Genomic DNA, 11,373 nt, shown 5'->3' on the forward strand with positions numbered 1-11,373 from the left:
AAACTGTACACAATCAACTAGTGTTTATGGCATGTGATGATAAAGCAGCACGAGCCCGACCATCATTTTCTCCTATTTTGTGCTTCATCTTTTGAGAGGTGCCAATTTGAACACACGACAGATATTTCATGTTGGAGCTACAAAGATAAATAATCATTTACTGAATAGGGGTTCTCTTATCATTTGAGGGTGAAATATACAGGAATGAATGAAAGAGCGTTATTATCTCGTCATAGGTTCTGATTATTCACTTTAGAGTCATTATGGCTGTTAAGTCTGGTTTGATGTTTTCTACTATATTAAATATTATTATTATTTTTTATCTGAAGGCATTAATGGTCCAGTGTCTGGTTTTAGTCCCACGGAGGGCGAAACTGCAGAGAAGAACACAAGCAATCATATTAATCCTGCATCAGTGTGCAGCATTGAGAATTGAGCTGGGATTGAGGGCTCCTGCAGACTTGGAGAGGCTGCACTAAACAACGGCTCAATAAGACTCCTTTTCATCTCAAACTGTGTTGATGGAGGGCACATGTTTGTGATGAACAAGTAGAAAATGGAATAGGAAACAAAAATCAACATAATAGCACGAAAAGATAAGTACATAATACAAGTTGCAAAGTACATGTTTAAGGTAAGGAATGAGCATGAGCGTGTACTTCAGCAGTAATTATAAATGTTGGCTGAAGGCAAAGTAATGCAAAAGACCTGCTGAGGCGAAGTGGTTGTGCGGGGCTAAAGCTTAAAGAGGGACTGGGCACCTTTTTTAGAAAAAGAAATTTTTAATATACTAGCAGAATGAAAAGGCCCTCTTACTGACAGTGGAGCAGGAGACACTGCCGAGGAGAAAGACCTCATCTTGTTCCAAAGTAACACTAATTAGAGTAGTCATATCAGAGCTCTGACCTTTAGTAGATTTTCTGTTTTTAGCTTCAGTCTTTAATTTCTCTGTAAGTGAAGGTTCTTTTAGCCGCAGTAACCAATTACTGCAACTAACTTTTGTCTTAATAATCCAATTCTCACTGCAAAAATGTTACCCTATCACCATTCCCATGTTTTGTGACTTCAGTGAGTGACCATTTTCTTGTAGTTCTTCTTGTACTTGGCTAACAAGCGTCACGGTGCTGTCGCGGTGCAATTAAACAGAGCTAGCATGCTTCTTAGATTCTTTCCTGGTGTTCTTGTGGCAAACTGTTAGAGTCACTATGTTTTGTTTTTTTGGGTTTTTTGCTCAGTATAACTAATGTACGAAGGGGGTCATGATGCATGGCTGAGTATGAATGGCCACAGTGGGATTGAGTGCATCATTACTCAACAGGAGGAGGAACATTGAAGTTAGTTTGATGGATTATAACTTTAAAACACGTTCGTGTATGATGCATTGTAGCATGGCCTGTGTGTGTGCAGGTTTGTCTGTGCTCAAATGTGCAGTTTACTGAATTTTATTGAATTTTATTTTATTTTATTTTTTATTTTTTCATTTATTTTATTTTATTATTTCATTTATTTTTGCATGTGTGTTGTTGCTGCCTGTGTTTAATTGAGTAATTTCTGTAACTGTGAGACACTTGCTGCTACCTATCTTGGCCAGGTCTCCCTTGAAAAAGAGGTTTTTAATGTCAATGGGATCTTTTTCCTGGTTAAATAAAGGTTAAATAAAAATAAAATAAAAAATATGCCCGACTCTATCACCCACAGGCAGAGTCACTCAGACAATGTTAGTGCCTAGGCTGGAATGACAGTAATTTCACACCCAATTAATAGAGTACAAAGCAGACCCATACTATAATGTCAAATGTTGGCACCTTGACTGTAAGGACAAACACAGAAGGACACGTCGCCAAGCTTGTCTGGAGAGAGTGGGGCAGTTTATGCAAACATGTCTGACTTGGAGTACGTCTGGCTGGGGAAACCTGTCCCTGAAGTGTCTGCTGTAGAGCTACCAGTTGGGCTGAGATGCCCCACCAGCCTGTTTAGTATGGTAATGTGTGGAGATGCGGGCACAGGCACATTTTCCTTCTTTCCCTTTGCTCCATCTTTAAGCCCCCCACATTAATTGGCATGGCAGAGGCATCAGTCACTTGGTTGTAATCACTGTCCCTCTGAGAACCCCACAGAGAAGGATTGAAGGGAAGCGGGACACAGGCAGAGCGAGTGAGAGTCTTTGGTCTTGAAAGGCTTGTCCTCTGAATTATGTCATCCCAAGAGGTGCAAGGAAGCATACAGACAGGGAGGGGAAAAGCAAGAAAGGATGATATGGAACAAGGAGGGATAAGAAAGAAAGAAGCTGAAGAGGAAATTGTGATATGAGCTCCCTGTTCCCAGGAAAATAGAGGACTGCAGATGGAAGAAGGCAAGAATGGGGGAAAAGTAGGAGATTCATATGGGGGATTACGGACGAAGATTGATAGCTGGATCTGTGGGACTAGGTGTGGTGGGAGGTGTGTGTGTGTGGAGGGGGTGTTAGGATATTTGATTGATGTGAAAAAGATGAGATGGAAAAAGCTGGGAGTGGTAGGTCAGAAGAAGACGAGAGAGGTCGATTGACGTTAACACTTCGCCTGTAATTTAATTGGTTTTCATCCTGTGCAAACTTTTAAAATTGAGAAAAAATGTTGGGATAGATCAGCTTTAGATTTTAATTTTAAAAAATGGATTCTTTAACCAGAACCTGCTCATTTAGTTCATTTCCACCGCTGACACAACCTTTGCTGCTAGAGCCTCACTAGTTAACGTTATAACATCCTTTATACAGCCGATTGCTGCTGCCACAACGTTCCATGCTTGCAAAGTACCTTGAAATAGAGAAAGTGCATTAGAATCTGAAGAGAAGATGACAAAGAAAAGCTCGACAAGAGAAAAGAGGAACAAAAAATGTTTAATGGAAAGAAAAAAAAATAAGAAGTGAATAGAGGGAGACTAAAAGTTTCTCCCTTTGAAGGTCAAATTGAAATGATCTTACCCCTGCTAATGATGAGTGTCTGGGCAAGTGTGTGTGGGCATACATGGGCATATATACATAGATGTCTTTCCTCATAGGCATGGAGTAATAGTAATAATAAATGACAAAACAAGGCACAGGAAGAGTCACCTTTTGAGAACGGAGCCCGAGCGCGTCAGAGAGTTCGGCCTTGAAACCAGATCAAAGCGTCGAGCCGAGCCGTAATAGATGATGGAATTTAATCATGTCTGCTGCTTAACACTCTCTCCTTCTTTTGCACTCACTCTGTTTTATGGCTTTTAAAATGCAACTGCTATTTTTCATTCGTTTTAATTCTCCACTCTATCAAATTTTTCCATCATCGCAGCATTCTTACTTTCTAGATCCAAGTCACTGGTGTTATTGAAGTATAATGACAAAAAAACATCAGCATAATTACTTTATTCGAGAAGACTGATGTCAGAACGGCCAGTCATGTTTCATGTCACATCATTGCCTTAGTTAGCGTCCGCTGTTTGCCTTGTGGCCTTGAGGAGGCTTTTGATGCTGAGCGCTGTTAATTTTCCTCTCTATGAGAACAAGTTCTGCCTCTCACTCCGCAAACGATCCCCTTCTAATTAAAAAAAAGAAGATGAAAATCTTAATGATAGCACTTAAAGAGCATTCCTTAAGCCATTAATCACCTACATATCCTATAGATCTGGGTAGCAAAAAGCAGAACATTTAGCAGTGGCAAAAACAAAACAGTTTGCTTCATTATCATCAAGAGTACTTTTGTATCCATTTCTATCCATAATTGTTGTACTTAAAGCAGCAACTCATTAATCAATGATAAATCTGTTGGGATTACTGAACTCTGACTCAGCAATAAAGGCGCTGCAGACAGGTCCATAAAAGCAGTTCAGTCTTGTGAAAATGTTAGAAAAGATAGGTCCACACCGTGAAACACTTTGCTCAGAGCCTGAATTGGTGGTCTCGTTCCAACAGAAATGTGGCATTGATGAATAACGGGTTTCTGAAGGTAGGTATCTATCAAGGATAACCACGCCAAGTGCCACAGTTTTAAGCTTTGAGCATGTCTGCTTATGACTTGCTCACATATCATCTTAGCCGCTCATGAGTTCTCTAATGGATTCTCTGCCCTGGAAGTCTTGGTCGCTCGGTCTCTTTTATTCTTCTTTCCTTTAACCACAACTAAAGCACCTTTCTCTCCCCCCCCCAGTTGTTGTCTCACTTTCTTTCTTTTTTTTATCCCGTCTCTCACCCATTATGACTGTCTTCCCTCTTCAACCGACTATTTGTCTCGCCCCGTTTTACCTTCTCTCTGCTTCCCAACTTCAGTTCAGTTTCCGTCTACCCAGCTTGAGTCCATTCAGCAGTAATGAGTGCAGCTTAAGGTGGGGCTGGCCTGAGGTGAGCTAGAGAGAGGCAGGGAGGTTAATGAGGAGAGGAACCTCGCTTTTTGCCTGAGGTGTAAAAAGGGAATAAGTGGATGAGTGAAAAAGAGAGAGAGCAAGGCCAGGGACACAGACAAACAGACAGGTAGTTCTTACATTTGCAGTAATGAATTTAGCAGATGCACAAATGCACTCCTGCCTCTCAGTGTGACTGTAGTCAAGCAAGACTGGCAGTGGGCTGTGTGCAAAATGAGAACTATATGTTTAAATGAATAGTTGCTTTTTAGGACCATGTGAGCATGTGCAGCTCTTTTAGAGTCGTAATGATCCATAAATCATCTGTGATTATTATCACAGTATCTATAATTTGAGTACAATAAACAATTAAGCCACTGGGAATCATCAGATTTATTATTATCTGTTAATTGCTTCTCCAAGGTTCCCCTAGTTAAGAAAAGTAAAAATCGAATGATGATACACGCTGTCAGACACACAAGGCAACCCACACAGTCCAGCAACTCTGCCAAGACGAGGTGAAAGAATAATGGTACTGTAGATATTCTCATTTATCTTAAAGATCACTAGGGACTGATATTACCATGGCTTTAATGAAGAGAGGAAATGAATTATGAATAAAAGAGAATAAATAAACAAAAGAGTTAATAAATGATGATGGTGTTATTGATGATGCTTTTATCAAAGTACAAATTAGTCCAAAGTAAGAACATTAAACTAACCTAAAAATAAACTTCTCCACTGGCGTCTAGTCACCTATAGGGTGACATCCATTTCGCTACCATCCTTCCATCGCTCCCTCCTTTCTCCCGTAACTTCTCTCATCACTATTTCCTTTTTTTCACTCACAAATCAATCTGCCTCAATTTGTGCAGAATTGATTTCACCATTTCTTATCATTGACACAATTCTGCAATCCGCTCTCGCCAGCTCATCCAGTCCATTCGCCTTATATGTTTCACTCTTTTTCTACTCCTCTATCGCATTCTCTATATTCCCTGCTCCAGTTTCCACTGCAACTCATTACATATGTGCTTCCTTTGCTCTGTCCTCTTACTTGGTAACCTCCACAGAGTTCTGGAGCAATGTCTTGATTGGATGTGGCTGGCATTGCTAAGCATTCTGTGCTGCAGAACTGGTGCTGCGCATGCAATATGTTGGCAGCCATTAGTTCATTATCAGCAGAGTGCTGATGTGGCTGCCGTACAGTTTTGCAAGAAAGATTACCAAGTGAGAATGTTTGTTTCAAAGTCTGTATACTGATAATAAGAGATGCTCAAGTGAAGCGACAGAGTGAATCCATCATTTGCCAAGCCTTTAGCAGCAACACATGGAGCAAGTTTTCAAAGCAGAAGGAAAAATTGCCAAACATGTAAGTACCATATTGACTTCTGTTCATGGCTTAATGAAAAATCCAGTACATTCCTCTCAGAAGCAATATACAGCTATGTCTCGTTGCCTTTCAAAATAATGAGTGCCTGGATTTTAAATATGCCTCCTGCCTGTGTTTAAACAAACCAAAGAGATGATTTCTGACACTGAAAAATAAATGCAACTGTGGAAGTCAGATAAAAAAAAAATAATCCACTGAATGATGAATGAGACCCTTAAACCTACAAAAGCATGCTAAACATGCAAGTTGTTTTGTAGTATTAACTTCAGTGCTGCCTCATAGTATAACAAATGTTTTTACAAGAACCAGAGAGGGCAGCTATCGATTCTTTCAGCTTAACCCCCAAACTATTTTGAAGAAGCAGCTAAATGGCCTTGCACACGACTGTGCTGTGTTTTTATTCTTGTCTTTGATAGTTGTGTCTCAGCTGTTCAGCAGTTGCTTGGAAACATTTTTTTTTTTTTGCCTCGAGAAGTACCGCAGTGTGGGACGTGTGATTGATGGGGGGAAATGAAAGAGAATTGATAAGCAGGTTTCAACTGACAAACAGAAATGTATACAAAAGTATTTACTCTCATCATCACTATAAACTTCTCATCAGTTTGTAGACTTACCGAAATTCTAAAAGAAGCTAAAGTCAGCTGTTTGTGCAGTTCAATCAGACAAGCATTTACTGCTAGATTTATTCATTTCCCCTGAAAACTCGGCAGCATCCCCACACTGTGATGGTCTCCAATGTATTAACAGAGACCTATAATCAATCTGTGCCACGCTGTATTTTCTCAGAAGGTTTCTGCTGTGTTTGTAATGCTTGCAAAGAAAAAAGATTTAGAGGAAGAGAGGAAAAAAAACAAGGGCTGGAATTGTGAGATGAAGGAAGATAAAGCACTGTGTGAGCTGAAGTATTAAAGGTTTCAACATGACTTTGATATGCCTACAGTGCATTCAATTCTATCCAGACACAGATTCAGCACTCTTGATACCAAACTAGTTGGCTTTTAAAATCAATTACTGCACAGAACTGAATACGCTAAGTGGAATGGAATGTGCCATTAAATGTTTGATTGTTTATGGTGCTGCCATTCATTTCTTGGCTGTGCCTTAACCCATTTACCATGGTCTATCAAGAGACATTTAAACAGTCGTATACCGGATATGCTATACTGTTAATGTTACGGTTCTGGCACATTTGCTTTGAGCTTGGACCGATTCCCAGTGAAATCATTAATCAAAGTAGGACTGTCATCAGCATTGCTCCTTGATTATCACACACTACCGTAATTAATGTATTGATTGTAGACAGCGCCAAGCTTCTCTGCAGTTTGTGTAAAGGAGTTACAGTTTTGCCCTTCCCCTCTGCCCTGCTTACTGGTCACATATACCCCTCATTTCACCCAATAATTAAACACATTCTACCCTTCCAAAACATGATTGAACATTTGTCAATTTGAATCGAACACCTCAGCGGTGATGCACTATCTGTCCTGGCTCTGAGACGGTGCCAATCAATGATGCATCACCGGCTTCTCAACTTGTCCGTCCGTGTTGCTCTGCATTTCAATCACCCAGCTGATATCCATCTATCTCTCAGCCCCTGCAACTTTTTCTTCCATTGCTTTTGACCTCCCTCAAAATCTCTTTTCTGGATTCACATTGATCAAGTTTAACCAGATGTCGTGTCCAAGTTTTGGGTGTTATTTTTGAACTGTAATGTTCTTAGTGAAATGATACAGGACAATTTGGAGTGGAAATGAACACTGAGACTGAATGCTTTGTCTTCTTTGATAGAGTTGTCATGACAGGACGGCAGATGTTGCTATAATGCCGTTCGCTGAAATTTCTGAAGCTAACAGATTTGCAACTCAGTGAGAATCTCATTATCATGCATTTGCAAAATAGCATCACCTTTAGGATAATCTATTTTGGCATTGAGACCATGGCAGCACGCCACCTGTTAGGAGGCCACCAACTCTGAAAATCATTTTTTATGAGACAAAATTATTGAATAAAAGGATAATGGAGGTGTTACTATTACATTTGTCTTATAAAGTCTAAAAGCAATATTGTGTCTGCCACTCAGCTCCAAGTATAAATCTTTAAAAATGCATCCAAATATATAATTCAATTTTCTAAAATAGATGGGCACTTTGCTCTGCAGCCATGCTAATGACTTGTGTGATTCTTAGAATGGGAATATTAGCTGGTTTGTCAACCATGCTGACTCAGACTGAAAAGAGCAACTGTTGAAAGAACTCACATTAAATTATAACGTTATCTTGTTTTCCCATAGTTCACACTTGTTTATGGCCAAATACCAGAATAATTACATGTCCACACTTTGTGTTAATGCGTAAACATAAGTGTGCTATATACTGTAAAGATGTTACAAGGCAGGTCATGAAAAATCATAAACATACCTGATTTATAACTGACAGATTTCTTCTTGATCTTCTTCAGGTCATGTTATGTTGACCTCTTCCCAGACCAGTTACTATTTTTAGACCCCTAGATGTCCTATTTTGGTCACCTCCATGTATGACATTTCACAATGGACCTCAGACTTGCAGAGAAAGCAAACATCAACTTCTGTGTATAACTGTCTGAGTGTTCTTGTCAAGGATCATCACCAGGGGGCTTCCGGCTATTTCCCAGAGACCAAACAGCAGTTTTCATTGGATGACGCTGCAGAATATAACTACGAGGTGAGGCATCAGGCAGCGGGAGCACAAACATTTGCTTGGTCATCTTTTTTTGCACACTAATAGCCAGTTCAAGTAGAATTCCTCAGGTTCTACTGAAATGTCCTGAGGCATCTGAAGGAGACATTTTGGTGCAAATATGATGTGTAGCGTAAAGTGCCAGTGCACGGCTCATTACAGAATACTGAAGTGTTTTTTAAGCCACACCAACACAGCACCCATACTACTCGCACACTGTAGGAAAGTTAAACAAATAGTTAGAATGGGACTTCTAAGGAACAATTTACAAACAGCAGCCACAATCAAAGTAGTCCATCCATCCATGCATCCATCCACCTATTGAACCATTTATCCAGCTTAGGGTTGTGTAGCAGATGGAGCTGTCATAAGGTGAGAGCTGGGATAACACTGAAAATAGACAATTATCAACCCACGCATTAACACCTACAGCCAATTTTGAATTGCATATTAAAAAGCATGCATTTGTGCTATAGGAGGGAGACAGAGTGTTTAGTGCAGTAGTCATAAAAGGCCAGCAATATATATAAAAACAAGCAGAGCATACCTAGACAAGTAACATATAAACGTGTTACATGTTAACATATCAGATATGCCATCTTGATACTTTTACTTATAACAATTTAAGAATTGCAGCGGAAGGTGTGGCTTACTTACGTGTTCATGGACAATGGCAGATAAAGATGCTAAAGGCTTTGGCTCTAAAATATCAGTTTTGTTATTTTCATGACTATAATGCAATATAGAATAAGTGGGGGAAATCAAGGTCTTATTCACCTGCTTCAAATGTTATTATATGATGGTTTTGACATGTCCCTTTAATACTTTTACTTGTTTTTGTGCTACAAGGTTTCCCTGTTTCTTGTTATGGTGTTTACTTTGTGCCTTTGTTCCTTTCCCTCGTTTACTGACCATCTGCCCCACCTTAAGTGCTTTCACATGTGATTTGTTCCCACCTCTATCTCAATCAACCCTCTGTGGATATTTAACCTCTTTCTCAGTTATATATCCTAGATTTATCTCCTTGTTTCTTTCACAAAAAAAAATCACTCCCTGCCTCCATTTCCTAATCGCTTTTCCTTGACCTCGACTGAAAACACCACAAGGCAAAAACATATCAGCAGCTTATGGCATCAAATAAAAATGAACACTCACATGCCATTACTGCCACAAGTTGATTTGTTTGATGATGTGTTGCTAAGAATTATGGGATGGCCTTATCGCTTTTCCTTTCATAAAGGATGTGCCAGTGTATCCTGTGCTAAGATAAGAAAGCACTGAAGCACCTTTCCAAATAGTCGGCTAAGCAGAAACTTCTGGGTTACTTCACTCAGTTAAGAACTTTCTGAGGGAAATTTGTGAGCACATCCTTAGTGTCTCTCACCAAAGATGCAAGAGGGGGAGGTGAGGAATATACACGAGGAGAGAGAAGCTGTGGCAACAGCGTTGTTTAACTGAATGAGACATCTTTGCTTCTGAGCTGTCATTTTAAAGCCATGTCAATTAAATATGACCGTAGGCTCAGCTGCATCATAAATTGTTCTAGCCCAACAAATCAATAAACTACTGCTGTATTTTATGATCTCAGAGCATTCATGACATTTTTTATATATGGGACTACTTCTGATTAAGTTCCCAATACGGTATAATATGACACGATATGAGGCCAATTTTAATCACCCACACAGACGTACAGTGAAATGCAGTTCAGTCATTTCAGTCATGCAGTTGATCAACTAACTGAAACGAGCTATAAATACACAGGACTGATTTTCAGAAGACTCCTCCTCCCACTGTGTTGTGTTTATTGCAGCTGTGTGTCATGCTGTCATCAAAGGTAAGAACATTTCTGCAAAGGACACACCTGTGCATCCTCGATTACAACTAGCAAGCCTGCTCTCTCAAATCTCCTCTGTCCTCCAGATGCATTTTAGGAATTGCAATATCACTGAGACACTCTTCAGCATGGCACACTGAGATTGATTTCTGGGTCACAGGACAGAGGACAGAGGAGACAATAAGGCACAAATTAGAGATATGAGAAAAGCCTTTAGTTTTGTCTTTCACTCTGTCTTTGTCAGATTGTCTGCTCGCCTTCCTGAGTCTACCTCCTGTGTTCTCCTGGTTCTCTCCTTTGCGATCCTGCTCTCACAGTTTGTCTTTAGTTTAGTTTAGTTATATATTTTTTGTCAGTTCATCATATTAATCAAAATTAGGCTGTATCAGATGATTTTTTAAAGGTATGGTGTGTAAAATGTCAACACTAGATATCAATAGATTGTATACTTCAATCTATTGGATACTGTCTTGATGCATGCTCAATCATCCAGGTAAGTAAATCTCCAAATGTTGATTGTGTTCATCTGGACGTAGCGTTTTCAGTGGGAGAAACATTTTGTCACTCACTCAAGTGACCAAGGTTTCCCCAATCTTATAAACAGTACATTTGCATAATGACTGAAACCAGCCGACTTTACCCTTCCTAAATCAAGTGTATTATCCTAGCTATGGAGACCATTCATCTGTAGTGAGTGTAGACTGCCAGCCCACCATTTACCTTAGCAATATGTCTGGTGTTGATGTCCATTAACTCTGGAGGCGGCTGTCTGTCAGTAAGTGCTGTTGTTTTTGCCGCTATTAGCTGCTGTTAGTCAGCATTAGTCAAACTTTCTTCAGAGTAGATTTAAAATTGCTTGGATGGTTAGCAAATAAACTCATATGATGTGAGAATGTAATTGAACTGTTTATTAGAGGAAAAATGCGAATTTATAAGACACTCAAGCCTTACATTGCTTGGCATGAGTTAGCTTATAATCAACTGTTGTTCTGTAGCTAGCCTGCTGACGGGAGGCGGGAGAGTCGCGTGTCTAATCTGCTGACAGTAAGTAACTGCGATAATATCAAGAATAA

Source organism: Pelmatolapia mariae, linkage group LG10_11, assembly GCF_036321145.2.
Source record: "Pelmatolapia mariae isolate MD_Pm_ZW linkage group LG10_11, Pm_UMD_F_2, whole genome shotgun sequence".
NCBI classification, from domain to species: Eukaryota; Metazoa; Chordata; class Actinopteri; order Cichliformes; family Cichlidae; genus Pelmatolapia; species Pelmatolapia mariae.